General features: G+C 39.5%; 1 protein-coding gene across 5 annotated transcripts in view; it reads right to left on the bottom strand.

Moving 5' to 3' along the window:
• Positions 1 to 20,056, bottom strand: part of MAP3K2 (mitogen-activated protein kinase kinase kinase 2) — a 61,838-nt gene extending 41,782 nt beyond the window's left edge. For 2 of the 5 annotated variants that reach the window (XM_055717496.1, XM_055717499.1), the window contains exon 1: positions 13,568 to 13,963. The gene's annotated coding sequence lies outside the window, so the exon portion shown is untranslated. Of the gene's footprint in view, positions 1 to 447; positions 588 to 13,335; positions 13,379 to 13,567; positions 13,964 to 19,934 lie in introns of those variants that run through there. The other 3 variants (XM_055717497.1, XM_055717498.1, XM_005442817.4) reach the window with 3 other exon arrangements.
• Positions 20,057 to 20,166: the final 110 nt, after the last annotated feature.

The following is a 20,166-nucleotide window of genomic DNA, read 5'->3' as shown; positions in this document are numbered from 1 at the left end:
TTGCTTTTCTGTAACTACCTTCACTCAACAATTCTGTCCTGAACAGCTGAACTAAACCCTTCTACCACTAGGAATGGTAGAGCAAGGAACAAACCAGAAATGTTCTTTCTCCAAAAGAGTATCTGATGTGTTTATTTCCTGTAAAAGTACTTGGGTTTATTTTTTCAAAATTTTAGGTCTTGTTGTCATTTCATGTAGTTTAGTCAGTATACTTCTACACTTTGCCCTGAATTTCTCAGTGTCTTGTAATTAAACCAGTTTATTCAGAACCCCAAGCTATTTTAACCTATCATACAGAGACCAAGCAACCTTAAACACATAGTACCATAAGCCAACTACCTCTACCAGCAAGCATGATATCCTTCATAAAACGACAGCACCCAACTCATTCAAAGTTAACACTTTTTTTAAAAAATAAAAATATATTAAAAGGAAGATAAAACCCACCTCAGATACATGTGTTTTACTGAATTTAGATGGTGAAATAGCAAGTGGTGATAAAAAACAGGAAGAAATAGCCAGCATCCATTTTTTGTTCTGGTTTTGAAAAAATCAAGAGGATGTATCCAAACCACAGCACAGTGTTACTGGAATAGAAATTTCACCATCAACAACAATAAAAAGATACAATGCACTATTGCAATATACTTCAGATGAAACACTTTAATTTAAAGATCCAGGGACTTCCAAGAGCCTAAGACTCTTCACAAAATTAGTGGTTCAGTTTTCTGGACCACTCTTGGAAGTATTTGGAAATAACTGGAAAACAAGAATATTCTAGTGGATTCTAGATATTGTATAAAAAACTCAGAAGGATAAAGGACAGGGTCAAAGAACTGCCAATTATTTATCTCCACATCAACTGAGAGTAAAATAATATCATAGTTAGCATGGTCTCTACTGTAGAATGAAAACTAAAAGCATAGTGAATGCCTTTATTTCAAGGATTTTTACTATGGTCAAGCAAAATATGGCTTCTTGAAATGATCACAGATTAGTTAACAGAACTAACTATAGTAATCACCCTACTTAGGTTTTTCCAACTTATTTGGCTAAATATCACATGGTATTTTAAGGATTTGCTTTAAAGTCTCAATTAACTAAAATGAAACTCAGTTGATGGATTAAAGTAAAATACTTTGAGATCCATATTCCTATTTAGCAGCAGAAAACATCAATGAATAATTCCTAGTGCAACCCCATACAGACCAACAATGATCAGGTAAGGCACAACAAGATGTACAAGTTATAACTTAAGCAAATGACCTGAATCATGTTTAAAACAGTCACAGTCCAACAAAATGTATTTAGAGTTAAATACATAAATTATTTATTGCTATTTCCTCCCATTCAATATTAACTTCTATTGTGTTTAATTAGTTTTTTTAGAGAGGAGCACCATTTATGGTGCAGTTTTAGCTGACAAGACTGCTTTTGAACTTTTATCCTCCCTGCAATCAGGAGTGCACCACCCAGAATTAGAAGTTCTGTTTTACTGTGTTTTATTATGCTTACTGAATATGTTGAATTTATTATGTTTATTCAGTAATGGTTTTGCACTGAATGCATTTTGACATAAAGACAATCATTTAGGAAACTGGAAAAAAAGCTGCAGCTACAGGACTGGAGAGTCTTAGCCAGAGACAATTCAGACGAATTATTAAATCACAATGTATAATTATCTAACATAAGTGCAATACAAAGTTAAAGAGAGATAATGCAATCCTGGTGTGTATAAAAATGCAGTGTATGCAGAAGCCATCTTGCTTCTGCACAACCTGCAGATACACTGTTCAGTGTAGAGTATCAGAAAGACTGCAGACAGCAAGTGTGGGATGGCTGAAACATCAGTACCTTTATTGCTGTTACAGATGTATCAGGTATCTCTACAATGTGCGGACTTGAAATTTCTTCTGTGAAGACTTCTACAATCTTCTGGACAAGCAATAAGTGAATTTATGTCTAATTTAGTACACAAGACCATGCAGACTTACCTCATCTGTACCGCTACAGGCATGATTTGGTACTTGTTTATATTCTGAAAAGAATGGCCACTAGCTGTACTCCTTCCAGAGTTCAATTTAAGAAAGAAAAGAATAAAATAATAATAATAATAAAAAGGACTTGCATAAAATACAACTTCTAATTACGGACTGTGCCCTCCCAGTTACAGGAAGCATAAAACCTGGGAAAGCAGTGCTGTCAGTTCTAGCGCCCTAAATGCAGCACAGCTCTCAAAGTACTTTGAGAAAATGACTTCAGAATGAACTGAAGGATCCAACGTGCCCAGTGACAAAAGTAAAACTTCATCCTACTCAGACTAAATCTTTAGTTCCTGCTGTTCTATAAACTGTAATTTGACACATTCACATAACATTTATTAGCTTGATGAACAACGACTCCAACTTGAAAAACTTAAAATACACTGGACGGTTTGAGAATGCAAGGACACAGCTTTTAAGAATTGTTCTCATAAAAATGCAAAGTAGCAGATAATTTAGTTCAATATGAGTTTATAGCAAAATTATGCTTTTGAGATAAATATCTTGACACTTAACAGCAATATTCACAAAGACTAACTGTAGTCTAGGAAAGCTAATCTCCCCACGCTTCCTTTACAATTGATAGGGTGAGATAAGCATATTTAGAGACTTTCAAAACACTTAAATGCAAGTTTCCTGCTTTGAATGAACCTCTTCTTTCCAAATGGTATCAAGAGCCTTTACTGGCTAACCCTTCATAAACCCACTCCACTTCAAGTACACAGAAAAGATAAGACTGTAATTGGTCTCAGACAGAAAAGCACCTACTTTCCTCAACGAGATCTCTTTCTTCACCTAATTCAACTTTTACAAAACTTCTCCATTTCCTGTATCTGTTATTGCCACAGCAGCAGCCAAAGCACTCCAACAGCTCATTTCTCGACCTAAATAAAGAATTACTTTGCTGATACATCAGGCAAATCTGCCTTGAAAGTCACAATGCTTTCTTAAGACCTGGTTCATGATTCCAAGAAAAAAAAAATTATGAAACAAACATATACATTTTAGATTGAGGAAGCTTGATTGAATTCACAACAGCTGAAACTTGCAGACATGCCACAGTGACACCTTGCAAAATATCTTAGTATTGCCAATTTTGCAACAGAACATACTGGCTAGAAATCAACTGCTTATACTCCTCTGCTCTTATCTGAGACCAGATTTTCTCACAGAAGCACATTAAGTAATAGACATAGCTCACTGGGCTAGCTACAAATAAGTGCATCACTGCCTCCAAATCACTCCGGCATCTTGGAAACTGATCACCACCACCATGGTGGAAAGTCTCAGAGCATCATAACACTAAGAACTGATTCCTTACCATTAACTAAGCTGTATGCCACACAAACATTAATGTTATTCACATCACAAAAATGTTTAAGGCTCACTCAGTATATTAAGATGACATTGGAGTGCCCACAAATACACAGAGTAAAACACTTCTGTGATGTCTGTAACTTTTTCCTCACTTACTATCTTATGTGAACTGAGTAGCCCCATAAAAGGCTTCTCAAAGAAAACAGGTGTATGAAATTTTAATCCATACAATCCCATAAAACACGCACTGCAGCGAGTGCCATAATGAGATTGAGGTGCTTCTGTTTCTCCTTCTAGAAATCTCAGTGGTGCCCTTGGCTCAGCATCTGCTGCTGTCATTTTGAGGCCTTCTACTGAAGCTGTCACAGGTGCCATCAATGTTAGTTTTACTCCAAATTTAGGACTAGCTAGTCAAAATATTTGTGAAGAAGGGTTAAAGGTGTTACAATGAAAACCATTCCCCTATACAAATGTAACTGCTTGCCCTGACAAATGTAACAACTGTAACATCCAAGAACCTACAGGAGGGAAACTTCTTTTTTTACTTTTATCACAGACAGTTCACAGCATGTACCTTAAAAGAATACAGTATATCTCTCTTCTTTGTGACAGAATTCATGCTCACCGGTTAAGCCAAAGAGCTAACAGTATACAGTAAGCAAACTTAATCTTACCAGCACTACTGGTATTGGCAATTCCTGCAACTCTAAGAATGGAAGACCAACTACAACCAGTGACAAATAAATGATTTTTTCACAGTTGCCATTCACTAAAAACATGAACCTATCACAAACCACTTAGAATCTATGAACATTATTCTTTAAGCAAAAATAAATGAGAAAAAAAAACAGGTATTGCAAATGAGTGGAGCGTTTCAGTTAATGTACAAGAGCAATTACAAAAAATCATCAGCCAGATTTTGCTTTTGAGAACTTACAGAAGAAAGCACACCCTTAAACTCCAATAACTAGTTCTATCCCTTTCAGTCCATCTTCCAGTTCTGTGACTGTGATGGGTTGAAAGATGACTGTTTTGGGAAATAAGCCAGAGAAATAAACCAAATCTCTCCATTTCTACCGCTAGTTTTAATATCTATCTTCAGATGCTAGAACTGAGGAACTTCATTTTTCTTCAATACAATCATCACATTTGACAGCATCGTCTATTCAGAGCAACACTCACTTATTTCACAGTTGCAGCACTTGTGAGTTTTAATCATGGCTGCAAATCACACTACTATAATTTCAAATCAAGTACCAAAAAACTTGAACACAGCAATACATACGAACTTTTCTGATTAACATGATCTGCCTGGCATCTTGCTGTGATGATGCCAGCAAGGACAGAATCTAATTTCCTAGGGACATTTTTGTGTCTTCACTGTGAAGACATCTCAGTCTCATTTGCTACAAGTCTTCCAAATTTTGCAACAAATCATGGAGGAATCCTCCTCAGTGAACAGCGTTCGTTGCATACTAGCTTACTCATTCCTCAAAGCACAGTTGCTCCTCAAAGTTCATAAGGCAGCAATACAATAAGGAAATCCAGAGTATGGTAATATAATGACAATTTTTCTCACCTTCTCCCACTACATTGCCATCAAATTTTCCCACCCCATTAATACATCATCACCCAGAGCTTCTGCCTAAAATGCCTTTCCTGACTCATGCTCCAACCTTCCTAGTTCAATACCCCATATGCTCTCTCCCCATCATAACACAAATTAACTGTACATTGTCACACATTTCTTCCATTATTTCTATCCTCATTAATATGAACATAAAATGCAAAAGAATTTCATAATACACTAATATGGAATATTTAAATATGTTAAGACATTAATGAGCCATACAGATTTCCAGCACAGCACAGAAAAACCACTTCTGAATCAGTCTCCAATTCAAGGTTAAAACATTCAACAATGACAACAACAAAGAGCAATACATTTAACAAGGGAGCCACAGGTATGGGTAAACTCAGACCTCTCATGCTTAGAACTATACAGAGGTCTGAATAATACCACTGAGAAGACGGACAAGCACTTACTTAATATACACCAATGGAAACTGAGAAAACCTTGAGTGCATGCATAGGTAACATACTATGCAAAATCCAAAGATTTTTTTTTTACCACATGTGTAATATGATTTTGCATTATTTTTACAGCCAGAAGGTTTCACTGAGCAGGTCTAAATGTACAAGTGTGTAATTTTTTACCCATATTCAGTAGGCCCTGGTTTTAAACTGGATGACCCACACAGGCCAACACATTAAGATGTTGCTAAACTATCAAGTACACACTTTTTTACTTTGTACTTTGGTAACAATCTTTAGCTTCCTGAGAGCCAGAAAAAAAACTTCAACTCAATTGCTCATAGTAACATTTGAACCAAAATGTAACAATGAAAACCTGGTTTTGTCAAAACACTCCACAATCAAAAAGCTAAGACACTGAGACAATGTATCCTCATAAGGTTTTCTTCTTGCATCTCCCCACACCCCTTAGCCGCGGGTACCAAAGCATTACGACGAGACCTATGATGCTACATAATTATACTTTTCCCTCAAATGATAAAAATGTAAGAGCCCTCATAAATACAGCTAATAAGGTAAACCAACTACAGGCTCAAAAGTTCCAGAGGAAGAATTGCTACATACATGCCCACATGTAATCACCATTTAAGACTACAGTTCCACTGCTAAGGTTGCATTTCTGTCAAGGGAGTAGTCCTACTTGTCTACAGCAACTGCTGCTTTACAGGGTGAACCTCAATGACATGCTGGAGATCCAGAGCAAAAAGATGATCCAGCTGAAAAGACTGATTTTACGTTTTAACTGACCGTTAGCCTATATAAATGATGTCACACTTCTACAGCACCAACATCAACACAAAGAAAGGAGCAAGAAGTCATGCTGGAACCACCCCTCCTGGACCCTGAAGATTCATATCTTTTTAAAAGATCTTTTAAGAGATGGCATGTGTAACACGGAGCTTCCAAGGAACTACAAGTAATTTAGTGTGACCTATAACAAAACACCTAGAAATAATGGACAGAAGGAAATTTATGATAGAGCAGGGAAGAGTAGATATGGCTGTTCCAAAAAGAGATACTCACTTTCAGATCTCTTGGTGCACTCTGAACTAACGTGTAAAGAGCTGAACTCCATCATTATCATTGGTCTACTTGGATTGTCAGTGCTGGAAAGGTCTTGCCGAGGCTTTCTTATAGCCACAGCATAAGAAAGACAACCAACCCTTGCATGAATAAATTGGTTAAAACATATAAAACTTAGAACATACATAGCTGATGTTCTCACAAGGAAGGAGGGTACCAGTGGAGTTCTACAAGCGTCTGTGTTGTTCAACATATACTAAATTATGCAAGAAACAGGAGTAAGGTGAAAAGTTTTCCAACACTACTGTATCTACCAATTTTACATTATTCTGGAGAGCAAGGAAAGGGCTGACTACAGTAAAGAAGGCGGTCTATCAGACTAGCAGACTGAGCAATAGAGCAGAAGATATCAGCACAGATGAATGGAGCCAATGCAAGATGAGGTGCAGAGGGGAGGAGGGAGAGAAGCAATTCTAACTTTGCACATAACAAACCAATGGGCTTTGCACTGAATACTGCCAGCTTTCAGAAATTAAAGCCAATGCTAGGAATTATTATGAAAAAAATTAGTACAAAACAGATCACTGTCTGCCCATCTTGGCTATCACTAGCAGTCCTGAGGCCTTCAGCTCCAGAAAAGAATGTAGCAGAATACAGTAGTTTCAGAGGAGAGCAAAAGGTACAATCAAAGGCACGGAGTGGGTTCTACAGGGGAAAACAAATAAGCAAGTTAGGACTCTTTGGTTTCAGAAATATTTGGGTGGAGGGAAAAGCAATAAAGGGTACAAAATCATACAAGGAGCAGAGATGGATTCTTCACTCTCATCCAAAAGAAATGTGGCACCAAAGGAAACCAGTACAAGCTAAGTTCAAAGAAAAGAAGGTAGATGTTAAAACAACAAATAGCATACCTGTAGTATTCCTTACCAAAGGATATCTGGATGCCAGACATTTAGCTTCCGGGGGCGGGGGTGGGGGTGGGGGGGTGGGGGTGTGCGGAGGACTGGCCAAGTTTGAGGATAAAAGTCCAAAGGTTACTAGCTACACAAAAACCACCTCAGATTTAGAACAAACCTTTACTGAAAATAGTTAGGGATTGAAAGAATATTCAAGCTGAGTATTATACATGCTTGCCTTGTTCTCACTCTTCCACAAGCATTTATTCATACTCAACCATTGGAGGAAGAATGCTGGACTGTCTTTTGTTTGATTTCATTCCAGATTAGATTTTACTTAAAACTTGTCCACCACTTCACCAGTAACATTTAAATTTTCATTTGAAAGTCTCATTTGGTACTCATGATAGTGCCAATATCACAGACGGAGCCACAACAGATATGCTTCAAAGGAACTTGCTGCAGCAGCTTAAAAAGTCATTCATTGCACTGCCCACCTCATCCCTGCCTGAAGTTACTGCACTAACCAGTGCCAGCAGCACAAGTAACACTTTTATAACTACTACTCTACTACTTTATACCCATTCAGTTATCATCAAGCCATTATGGAAAAAACAAGACTGTGCTTGAAGATTTGGGGGTCTACCCTTCCAATTTATTTTTATTTTAAAAAAGTCTTATGCTGGAGTTATAATAATAGTGCTGCTGCTAAATGTACACATAGTCAGTGACAAAACAACAATCAAATACAAGCTGAGCTTTACCATCAGGTTTCACAGCTTTAGTTAGATTAAAAAAATATATATTTAGGATGACAAATTCTCATGTTCTTAAATTGAACGTCGTTTTCTTTAGATTTTCTTTTAGAAGTTTAATTACTGCTTGTCTGTATTTTAGTTCTCTATTTTTTTAATTCAAACAATTTGATCCATGTATTTTCCAGTTTTCAAATCTTTGTTCAAAGGTGAGACTATAGTTCCCATTGTTACCATTTTGTTAACATGGCATTCAAACTGTTGGCATTTACAGAACTCTCTTGTCTAAATTATTTTAACATAATTATGAGAATAGATAAGAGGCAGTCAACACTGACTACTTGAATACTTCTTCCTGAAAGAAATTAAAGGCTACCTTTAAGAATCATTATTGGTGTATGGTTTGTTTTTTGTGAAGGAAGCACTGCTGAAAGCATCATGCAATTTGTCCCATCTGTGATCTAGCCTCAAAAACCATGGATAAAATCATTTACATAAGTCAGATAAAATGGGAGTAAAGCCAGGGAACATGTTGAACACATCTGTTTTGTAGCTGGCTCTGCAATTCTTCCAATAACGCATGCCTATAGGATAAAAATTTCCTGTTCTATGCCATTGGACTGTATGACATCTCAAAATGGCAGAAGGCTTGTTCAGGTACAGTTACACTGACAGAAGTTATCTTAGCAATATGACTTACTTCAAAGACAGCATATGTGTAAAACAGACTGGTAAAGACATGTTTTTGCCAACAGAAACTGCATCTGGCCCTAGGAGAACTTGTTCTCAATCAAGTTTCCTGTTGTAGAGCAGGTTTATGTTCAAAAGCCACAAGGATTGTATGTGCGGGGAAATAGACATGGAAGAACAGAAACTGCATACTTTCCTGTAGAACAACTTATTGAACAGTGATTCTGTTGAGTCTAGAAATATTTAATGTAAGAAAACCAACCTGAAATAGAGATTGAATTCTATACATTATAAGGTTCTGCTCTTTGGAAAGATAGCTCAAATTCATATATATGAAGAAAGAGATACCCGATTTAACAATCACTAATACAGGCTCCTGTGTCAACAAATGCAGGAGGCAAGAACCTGACGTTGCTGAAAAAAAAGCAAACCCAAAACAAAACACAGCCCAACCAAAGGTGCACACACATACCCTATGACATCAGAATGACATTTTAATAAGGCTGTCATGTTACTTCTGCTCCAACTTACAGAGTAGGTTAATTGCTCTGTTGCTAAAGACTTTGTCTGGGGAACTTTGAAAAAGATACAGACATATCACACAGAGTTCAGTGAGAGTTCACAACAAAAAACCTGAGAAAACATGACCTGTGAAGAAAAGGCCTGTTTGCACAGTTTAGTACAGAGAAGTCTGAAATAAAGTGAGACAGAAGAACTGTCTTCACATATACAAACAGTTGGGGCAAAGAGTACAGAAATCATTATCCTGCATGAGTAATAACAATTGGACAAGAACTAACTGGCTTAACTAGCACCAAGACAGAGACTTAAGGTAAATATTAAGAAAAGCCTCCTAACTATAATGATAGTTATGTACTAGCTATAAATAGACCAGTGAAGAGGTGTGGTATTCCCCTTTTGAGTTTTTTCTTAAGAACAGATCAGACAAATGTCTATCAGACATGATTTCAGCGTATTTGCTTCTGCCTCAGAGTAGGGACTGACTCATGAAATCCCTTCACTTCTTAGACATCTGTCTTATCTTCATTTATCCAAATGAGAACTCTTATCTTCATTTATCCAAATGAGAACTGTTTATCAGTGTTATCTTACCTGAACTTCAAAAGTACAATCTTTGCAACATAAACATCTGAAACATTTTAATTTTACTATATTGTTGTTGTCAGACTGTTAGTGTACTTAGCACAAAACATCTCAGGAACACAAAAGTGGCATCTTTTACTACTGCAGATAATCCACAGAAGTGGATAAATTATTTAACGTAAATACAGAAAGAGAAGCAAGTGAGGGAAAAATAGGGAAGGACTCAAAAAATAAAAACAAAGCTACAGCAAAGAAAAGAACCTTTAGCCTAAAGAAAACTATTTTCCTCTCATACGGTTTGCTGGTATAATTTAAAAAATATACAATAATTTGAGATACAAAAGTAAACGTAAGTAAAAGACTTTGCAAACGGACAGGAAAAATTCATGTCTACAAGGCCTCCCTACACTACCAATTCCCGACTCTCAGTTTTTAAAGCACACTGCAGGTACCCCTGCTTTGGCCTTGCTCAAGTTAGTCCAACTTCAAATGACCTCATTAAGCTGGGTTCTAAATTATGCCATATGTGGATTTGTGGGTCAAGCGTCTCTAGAGCAGCGGCTCCCACAGATAGAAATCAGTGCAATATCCTGACACAGAACTCCATCGTCCTTTTCTTATTGTCACCAAACCTTCTGCAACTTCTCAAAATATACACTTAAGGTGAATATATTAAAAACATCTCAGAAAAATATGCTAAGTCTAAGCAATCAGGTTAACATAGAGCCATAAGACGTATTTGTTGTTATTACTGTATTACTAAATCAAGATCTCATGCTGAGACCCAGAAGCAAGAATCATAACTAATGCACTGCATTCTGAACATGTTCCTACTGCTCAATTATGTTTACAATGTTATTTTGCAAGATATGTGCAATTATAGTATGCATGATCTGTTTTGACCTATTCCTTGGCACTACAAAATACCAGAAATTTGAAATAGTAAATGCAGTATTTATTCTATTAAAAAAAGATTTTTCTTCTCTCCTACAGAAATAGTGTGCTTAATAGAATTAACTGTGTTTTTGAAATTTTTTTATTTTTACATTTAATATTGTGTCAGTTCTACACCAGGATTTTAAAAGCTTATATTTAGAAATTAAACATTCAGGACAGCAAACTTAATTATTTGCTAACCAGATGAACCTAGGTAGCATCACCAGTAAATATACATTTACATTAGTTTGTCATACATATGAAAATAAGCTCTGCAAAAGTAACAAGATGTACTTAATTACATTGATCAGTCAGATTTTCATCATTCATTCATTTTTCTCCAAATACTAGTCTAAACAGAGGATAATGTAAACAGCAGAGCTCTAAAAAGAAATTATTAGAAAATACATTCATTACTCCAAACCAAATGTGTACGTCCTGATAGATCAGAACACTTCTGCCTGTGTGTTTGGTTGGAAAGAGGGAATCAATGAATGAAATCGCTATTATCATTCTTAGGTTGCATTTTATAAGAAAATATTATTTTCATTTCAGAGAATGCTCAGTTAAGAGAGCCACTGAACAATCTGTCATGAAAATAAATTGCATGTAATTAGTTTTTATTTAGTTTGCTGATGTAAAAAGTCAGCCTGCAGTGAAGATAATATAGATAAAAGGCAAAAAATCAAACTTAAAATTGCTGATATGCAAAGCTTTTTTCAAGAAGTTGTCTGTAAATACTTATTAATAATGACAAGGTTTTAGAAAACAATTCTGATTTGTACCCATACATTAATGCTATATTTCAGCAAATTGAAGAAAAAAAAGAAGAAAGTAAAAGCTGTAAATATGAATTAAATTTATGGAATAACCAACTGTCTTGCTTTCTGCAGAGAAAACGTTACCTTTATAATAAAACAATAAGACTTCTGCATTTAGCCTCAATCAGCTTTAAATTCCACAAGTCTGTACATTGATTAGCTTTCCTAAGAACCACAGCAAAGAACCACTGATGGGTCTATGACCAAATTTGAAAGGTTATTTATTTTTACCATAAATTATCTAAAATTTTATCAACATAAAGAGGGGGAAAAAAAAAAAAGCGTGCTTCCCTACCATGATATTAAATGAGATAATGGTCTTGTTACACTACATTAATACGTTCTACCTGTCACAGGTATCTGCCTACTCACATATACTATAAAAGCTTTCAGTATTACCAAACACCACAGTTATCTTCAAAAAAGTTTCCTCTGACAGTTCAGAAATCTCAGCAAGCCAAAACGAGCAATTCACAGACATGTTTTCTTCACCGTAGTCTTCCATTACCATCAGATAACCACTGACACAGTTCATCAAGGCAAACTGTATGCAGATTTTTCTCCAGCAATGAGTCAATTTGATAAACATTACCTTGCTACTCTGCCTTATCAAAATACAATAAAACCTTAGGGAAAAAAATCAAATTAATTATATACAGCCTCATCATCTGAATCAATATTTGGGTTCAATACATTTCAGTAGCAATCATGACAGAACACAAAGAGTAAAAAACACAGGAATTATAGCAAGTGCTCATTTTTTAATATATTTCTAAGGAAAGTTATTTACAAAGCCACTATAGCAAAGGCATGCATGAAAGTAAAATTTCCTCACACAGTATTTCTGTTAATTTCAAATAACAGCAAAGGGCTTTGCCACAGGGTAGGAAAAAAACCCACACAAACAACATGAAACCAACCAAGAAAATCCTTCTAAGTATTTTCAGTGTAGCATAAGTACTAACTCCTTGCTGCCCATTCCCTTAAAACTATCCATAAGGGAATTCCACATGAAAGACTCGCTAGGTTATTCTCCTACAAAGTGCTGTGCCACGAGAAAATCCAAGATGTTGTGCAAGACAAGCATATAGACACTCATTCTGCAAATACTACATCTTTGCCATATACATAGCAGCACATTTCTGAAGGCCTCTTATGCTCTGCAACGTGCTGCATTGTTTAAGGAAATGTTATAGCCGAGAAACATTTTCTGCGTTGACTATCAATCCCTCTTATTTCAAGGAAGGTTTTTATTATCTTTTACCAACCTCTTAGAGGACACTTCATGATACAACACAGCTTAGAAGTGCTCAGCTTATTTAATGCTTTGATCTTCAGTAATTCCACAGACAAAAACTAAAACCAGATTTATGAAGCAAGAGAGGAAGTCAGAGAAAAAGCCAATCTCGTAGGTGCTGCAATGCACCTCAGAAGCAGCAAGGCAAAAAATAATCTAACATTCACTTTTTCCCCCGACCAAAGTACCTCGCAGAACCTGACCTACATACCCAATTCATAGCACTGCTATCGCTGCAGCGCAATTTAAAGACAAGAGACTACAGCATCAGCACGGACAGAAAGGCTTACGGTGACGTATAAGCGTTTGTACAGCTCGTAAAATCCCTAAGATCCTGCAGTTGTAACGTAAATAACTCACACGTAGCGCGTGTCCCCGGCACCTCCAACAGCCACCGGCGCTCAGCGCCATCTCCAGAGGGACGGCGGACCCCAGCAGCGCGGCCCGCACCCCCCGCCCCCGAAGCTGCCCCAAGCGGCTCCCGCACCGGCGGCCCCCCCAACACACCCACAAACCCGCCCCCGGGCAGCCGCGGCCGCCCCCCGCCCGGCCTCTCCCCGCGCCACCCCCCGCCCGCCCCGCCGGCACCGACCTGTGTCACAGCGGAGGCCGGGCGGCCGCGAGGGACCCCCCGCGCTGCCCGGCAGCAGCGGGCGCAGGCCCGGCTGGGCAGGCGACGCGGAAGGAGCGGCCAGGTTTCCAGAGAGGCGCCCACCCCCCCAGAGGAGGGGGGGAAGGGGCCCGGGGCCTGCCCGCGCCGGGGCACGGCGGGGAGGGTGACAGCAGGCACCGGAGCCGGCGCGGAGGGAACCGCGCTCCGAGTCAGACCCGCGGGGAGGGCAGCGAGGACGGTGCCCCCGAGGCGCTGGCGGCGCGGCGGGGCCGAGCCGGGACCGGAGGGGGGGGGGGGGGGCTCGTCAGGCGTGAGGCGCCGGCGGCCGCCGCCGCTTCTGCTGCCAACCGAAAGCCCCGCCTCCCCCTCCGCCGAAACTCGTGACGTCGGCCGCGCCGCCGGCGGGAGGCGGAGACAGGCGCGCGGGACGTCACCGCGGCACAACGTCATGGCGCACGAGCGGCGCAAGAACTACGGCCCGCCCCCGCGCACGCGCAGGAGGCTGCAGAGGCGGTGGGAGGCCGCCCAGCGCGCGCGCGTCAGCCACGCCCCCTGCCCCAGCCCGGCCGCTCCGCTGCCCTCCGTGAGGCGGCCGGGCTGGCGCCAGCGGGCCCGGGGCGGGGCGGCGGTACCGGCAGGGGCGGCCCGAAGGGCAGAGGGGCTGCCGCCTCCCGCCTCTGCCTGAGGCCGGGCAGCAGCCGCTGGCTGCCGTCAGGCCGTTTTGGGTTAGACCCGGCCTGCGGCTGTGTGATCTTTATTGTTCAGAGATAGGATGTGAACATCCACCTCGGTGCAATTAGGTCTCCGCCGTTGCTTAATTCAGAAACCCTTGCCCCTGGCCCGCCCCGAGCAGCAGTCCGGCGGTAGGACAAGCGGCCTCGGCTCCATGGTGAGCAGGCTGCGCACACTTTTTAGGACAATTCAAAATGCTGCTCCGCTGCCTTCAGGTTGCCCATTCCTCCTGGCACAGGCTGGCTGCTCTGCAGGTGCCACCTTCTTCCCTCAGAAAGTCAATTCACACTCGGAAGAAGGATGCTACCCTAAATTAATTGATGAGGAAGCACTCACCCAGTATGTAGCAGGACAGCTATTAGTGCTACTCTCAACACCTAAGTAGCAGATGACTAAAAATTACTATGGCACTGTAATTAGTTTTGTACAGATTTAAAACTAAGCCTACAGGCACAAACCATTGTGCACACACAAGAAGCATGAATGACCCGTGTGTTGGCAAACCCCCTTCCATGACGCGCTGGCAGGCGATGGGTGTTCAGAGCCCTGCCGAGGTGGCAGTGATATGTGCTGCTGCACCTGACCCTGCAGCACGGTAACCTCAGCAGAGCTGCGCTTGTGACCTGCTTTCTGGCCCTTGGCCAGAGGTACTTAACCATTAAGACAATTAGAGGTTTGTAAAGCCTGGATAAGCCCTCAAAATCCACCCAAAATGAGGGTTGGGGGGGGTATTTTGGCCACCCTAAACAAACCTGGGAAAACTTGCTTGAACAGATATTTAAGACTTACATGTTATTACAGGCATATATAATTATGCTGGTACGGTCCTTCAAACAGGCAAGTCTTCAGTGGAGCAAGACCCCAAGCTGCATACCCAGGCAAGCAAACTTCCAGTGGGAACCACAAATGAAACTAAACAATTGCACATCAAGGCCCACAACCCGAGTATTGCGAGATCTTCCACTGAAATAGGCTACAAAAAATGGTAAAAACAAGTATCATCACCTTTTAAAAGAAGGGATTGAAAAGGACTGTGATAAAGACCAACAGATGAAGCATATCCAAGAAAGGCACAAGACTGAATCACAGTGATTAATAAGAACTCCAGAGCCAACACTAAGGAGACGCAGTCCTGTCTCGAAGCTAAGATGCTCTGTTCCACAGTTGGCAAAATCATGCCATGTTCGTGAGACACTTGTCATGACCAAGAGTCTTTAACTAGAAAGTTAAAAAGGTGACCTTTTCTGCTAAATGATAGGGTAAGAGCCAAGAAGAATGCTGACGTGTGATACTCCTGCACCATCAAGCAAGATCAATGAGCCACAGCTGCTTACACAGCTTTGAAAACACATCCAGTGTTTCCCTTGCCTTAGTGTTCCAGTTCATGGCCATTTGTCAGTTTTAGCATCTTGCAAATGGATTTCACTGATGAAGCAATGGTTAGTAAGCAGAGGGTTTTGAAGTCAGAATTCCTTCACTACCAAAGCTAGGAAGGATTGTAGAAAATCACCCCATATTCCTCTGCCCATGTGGCCCTTTGTGTTTCTGCACAAACCTGCACAGCACAAAGCACTCTCCTTGCACTATAAACACCATCCCAAGAGCGCTTTGCAGAGGTGATACACAACTGACAGCCATCAGCACTATTGTGCCACAATCCCTAAAACAGAACATATTCAGTATCAGGAGCAGGATAAACAGCTAAACATTGACTCTGAGATAAAAAAAAAAAAAACAAAACCAAAAACTATCAACACCAGAAACCAGCACTTATGACACTGGCTCAGCCCAAACCCAGGGGCATGGTTCTGAGATCATTTGTCATGCTACCGGAACAAAATAAATCTTATAGGAACAGTGTAATTGCTGATACAGAAGAGTATAAAAATAGAGGACAGAAGTTGCAATAAAGCATATTAGTTATTTATGCATTCAGTACAAGCCCTGTACAGGTGATGGAAGCTGGGAGGAGCAGGGGTGGAAATTATAGGGTAAGCACATCTTAGTATACTCAAGCAATTGACTGAAATCTGGCAGTATGGCTCTCCCTGGATTTCAGAATCAATGCCTCACTGCAGTAAGAGGTTCTCACCTTCTAGATGTACTGCTTGAGGCTAACAAGTGCCTGTATTAGATAACACCGAAGCCATAGCTTCTAAACACTTTAAATGGAAACAAACCCACTCCTTTTCATGGCCATGCCATCATCTTCCTTTTCCACCCCAAGTTTCTCTGCCTCCACACCACTTATTCCTATCACTGGCACCATATTACCATGTTACCACATTTTGAACTACATCCAGAAAAGGATCTAGTTAAATACATGATTAATTTAATATATTTTTAATCAAAAGAGGGGTTAACTGGAAAAGGAACAAGCTGCAGAGATGGAGCAGGTAAGTCAAAACAGCTTTGCTTGGGAACAGCAGTAGCATAAAGTCTGTGATGTTTTAACATATGTTGTCATGTTATAACATGATCAAGAGTTCTCCCTCACCAGCAGGAAGGCCAACATCCTGTTTATAAATTTAAATCTAGCTTGCATGCATTGAGCAAACAACAGTATTACTTCAAGCCTTCGTTAGTTCTACCTGTCTGCTATGCTCCTCTGCCTTTCCATGACTGAAGGAGACATGTGCCTGCATCTCACTAGTTCCAGTTCCTCCTGATAAAAATGCACCATTACTGTGAGGCTGATGCCAAAAGAAAGGAAGAGCAAATAGCTTGGGGAGGACAGTCCTAAATCACTGCTGGAAGATTCCTAAGAGGCTTCATCTTCCCTACTAGCAATTGTATTTCTTACCCGGACTGGCATCTCCCATCATACTTAGTATTTTGCATTTCAGGACACATTCTCACTGCCCATGACATTCAAGTTAGCTCCAGAACAAAATAAATAAAGAGCAGCCAGCTATTGACTTGTCTATAATACTTGAACCAAGTACATAATACATAGACCAAGGTATGAGAAAAATACAGTGGTCATTCAGGTATGGAGTTGCTTCTCTAGAAAAAGCACACTGTAGATGACACCGGGCAGCAGTAGGTTTGTCTGCTCCAATCCCATCATTGGAGTTTATGAAGCAACTCATTTACCTTTAGGACTCAGCCGTATTCAGCAATCCAGAACGCAGGCAGTGTTGACTTTACTAATAAGATTATTTCCCTAATGTCTACATTACTGAGCCATTTAACACAAGTCTGCTATTTGAGATGGCAAGAGTAAACTAGGAGATGCTGATTAGAAGTATATGAAATTACGCTATCTGGCAAATAGCCTCCTTTCTTAAAGGTTATACAGGATATTCTATACAACTATTCAGAAGATTAAACATATCCATAAAAGCCTGTAACAAGCAACCGTTGCCTTTTATTTGTCCATTTACATCTTAAAGCAATGGACCTTACTGCAGAATGACACTGCACAGAGTATATTCCCTTCAGCAAACATGATGACTGTTAGTCTTTAAAGAATAAGGATTTTTAGAACACAGACTTCATTTTACACTAAGTAAAACCCCTGAATAATCAAACTTCATTTTATGCTAAATAAATACCCTGAATCATCAATATTCTGCTTAAGACAAAGAGCATCTGTAAAACATAGGGCAAGTACAGTTGATGAAAATTCCCCTTCGTTGAGCTACACTGCTTTCATAAATGTAAAGTTCTACATTATAGAATCTGTTATACGCAGATAGAACACCACACGGTGAAGCAAAGTAGCCATTGATAATCATCTATTTATCAGTCAAATGAGTATCTGACAAGGGATAGGCAGAATAGGTGCAGGTTTATCCAAAGGTAAATATTAAAGCAACTGAAAAGAGATATCTAACAGAATGGTAAATGTAACTGTCATTCTAACATTCTTTTCTTCGCTTAATTACAACTGTACAGTGCAGCAAACATTTAAGTTTCAGTGTTTGGTCAATAAACCTCTTTGATTCCTCCTAAGGTTCCTTAGCCCTTTTCGCAGTTGCATCTACCTGCCTTGTCAAATAAATAAAATCAAGCCCTGTTCTCTGAACCTCAGATACCCAAATCTTATACAGGTCAAGGATGGTTTTGTTACGACGCCCACTTTTTTTTTTAACCTCTCAATGCCCTTTGATCAAGAGCTGTTGTTACAACAGCCTAGGAAGAGCTTTGCTACCACTGGTATTATCTGCAGCACTAACAGCAGAAAACCAAAACATTCATGCTGCCAGCTGACACAACACTGTATTTCTGCAAGGCACTGCAAAACTTTTAAAACAATTTCAACCTGCATAAAAACAGACCAAAGAGGCAAAGATCAAAATAAAACCTTTGTTCTGAGAATTAAACATTTCATGTTCTTCCTGCTGTAAGAAGAAAAATCGGGCGGTGGGGGAAGGTGATCATTGCAAAACAATTACAGCAAAGGAGTTACTATCCTAATAGCTAATATAATGTGATAGCATTTTAATATGGTGCACAGTAAGCCTCAACACATGGGGAACATCAGTATTACCACCGAAAACGAAGCAAAAAAAAAGCACAGAACACTGATGTTTCCACTTCTCTTTTTAAGGATGTATTTTCTTACACTGTACTTACCCCTAGAGTATTTTGAGTAAATTCTTGTATTGCACTAAGCTGCAGTGGATTACAGTGCCACAAATGCTAGCTGTTTCAACTTCTTGCTAGGGAAAAAAAGCACACACAGCACAAGCCTCTTCTAAAGAGCTAGCTTAGATCTTAATGCATCCATTGCTTTGCTGGAAGTTGAAGGCAGCAAGGTCAAATAAAAGTTCCTTGTATTCAGTACAAACAGAAAGGTTTGTTACAGTTCTTAGTAGAGTTTATTAATGGCAGACTGAACATGTCTCCCACACAGGAGAATGGCTCATTTTCTAATGTTCCATTTCACTGAGGTGAGTGATGTATTTCACCATCATTATGTATAAACTTCCCCTGTTCATGAATATTAAGTCTCCAGCAAAGTTACAGACAAAATGTGCAACAGTGTAAAATAATTATTTCCAAGTTTATGCTCAAATCCCGTAGAGAACAGTTCTGGGATATAATAAAAGTAATTTAGTTTTATCAAATCACCACCATTTCACATCAAATCTACAGTCCACACATATTGTAGAAGCTCACAGTCAAATATAAAGTAAATTCTACAAGTCTCAAGCCTGTTCATGTTTTACATTCTTAACATCTTTCTGTAAAAGAAGGTTGATATAATCTCTTAACAAAATAAATAATTTCACTTATATGCAATGAGCTAGGCTTTTAGACTTCCTAATCTAACAGGTGCATTTTCTTCCAGGAATTATCTTGCTGTGTACCCTGAACTAATATTTGGATTAATCAAAATGTACTTTGCACAAGAGGTTTGAAAAAAGCTGATTTTTATCTCTGTACAAGTTTCTCACAACCACATCAGCGACCACCCTATTACTAAGGAAAGAGGATGTCAGAAGGAAACAGCACTTTGGCTCAAACCACTCCTTCCCCACAAAACTGGCATTCAGATTTCATGAAAAAGCTATCTACATGTCCCTGTGTAAGTCCCCATACTTTAATGAAAGACACTAAAGTCAAACATTTTTGCAGAGAATGAACAGCTGGCAGGGACTCTTACATTCAATCCAAAATCAGGTATTAAAGAAGTTGCTTCTATAGCAGCAACTTGATTCCACAAATTTCAGTTTTTACAGCCAACACAGTCATCACTTATTTTTTGTATTTTGATTGAAGTTATCAGACATAGGAACACCTGCCTTAATGTAAATAAAAAAAAGTAACAACAAATACAGCCTCTTTGAGTGATATATTGCAAGTCTCTGTTTTTTAAAGAAGCACACCCATTTTAG

The sequence above is a fragment of the Falco cherrug genome, chromosome 8 (genome assembly GCF_023634085.1).
Source record: "Falco cherrug isolate bFalChe1 chromosome 8, bFalChe1.pri, whole genome shotgun sequence".
Lineage (NCBI taxonomy): Eukaryota > Metazoa > Chordata > Aves > Falconiformes > Falconidae > Falco > Falco cherrug.
Note: the sequence above shows the minus strand (reverse complement) of the source record. Positions and strands in the feature narration are given on the sequence as shown.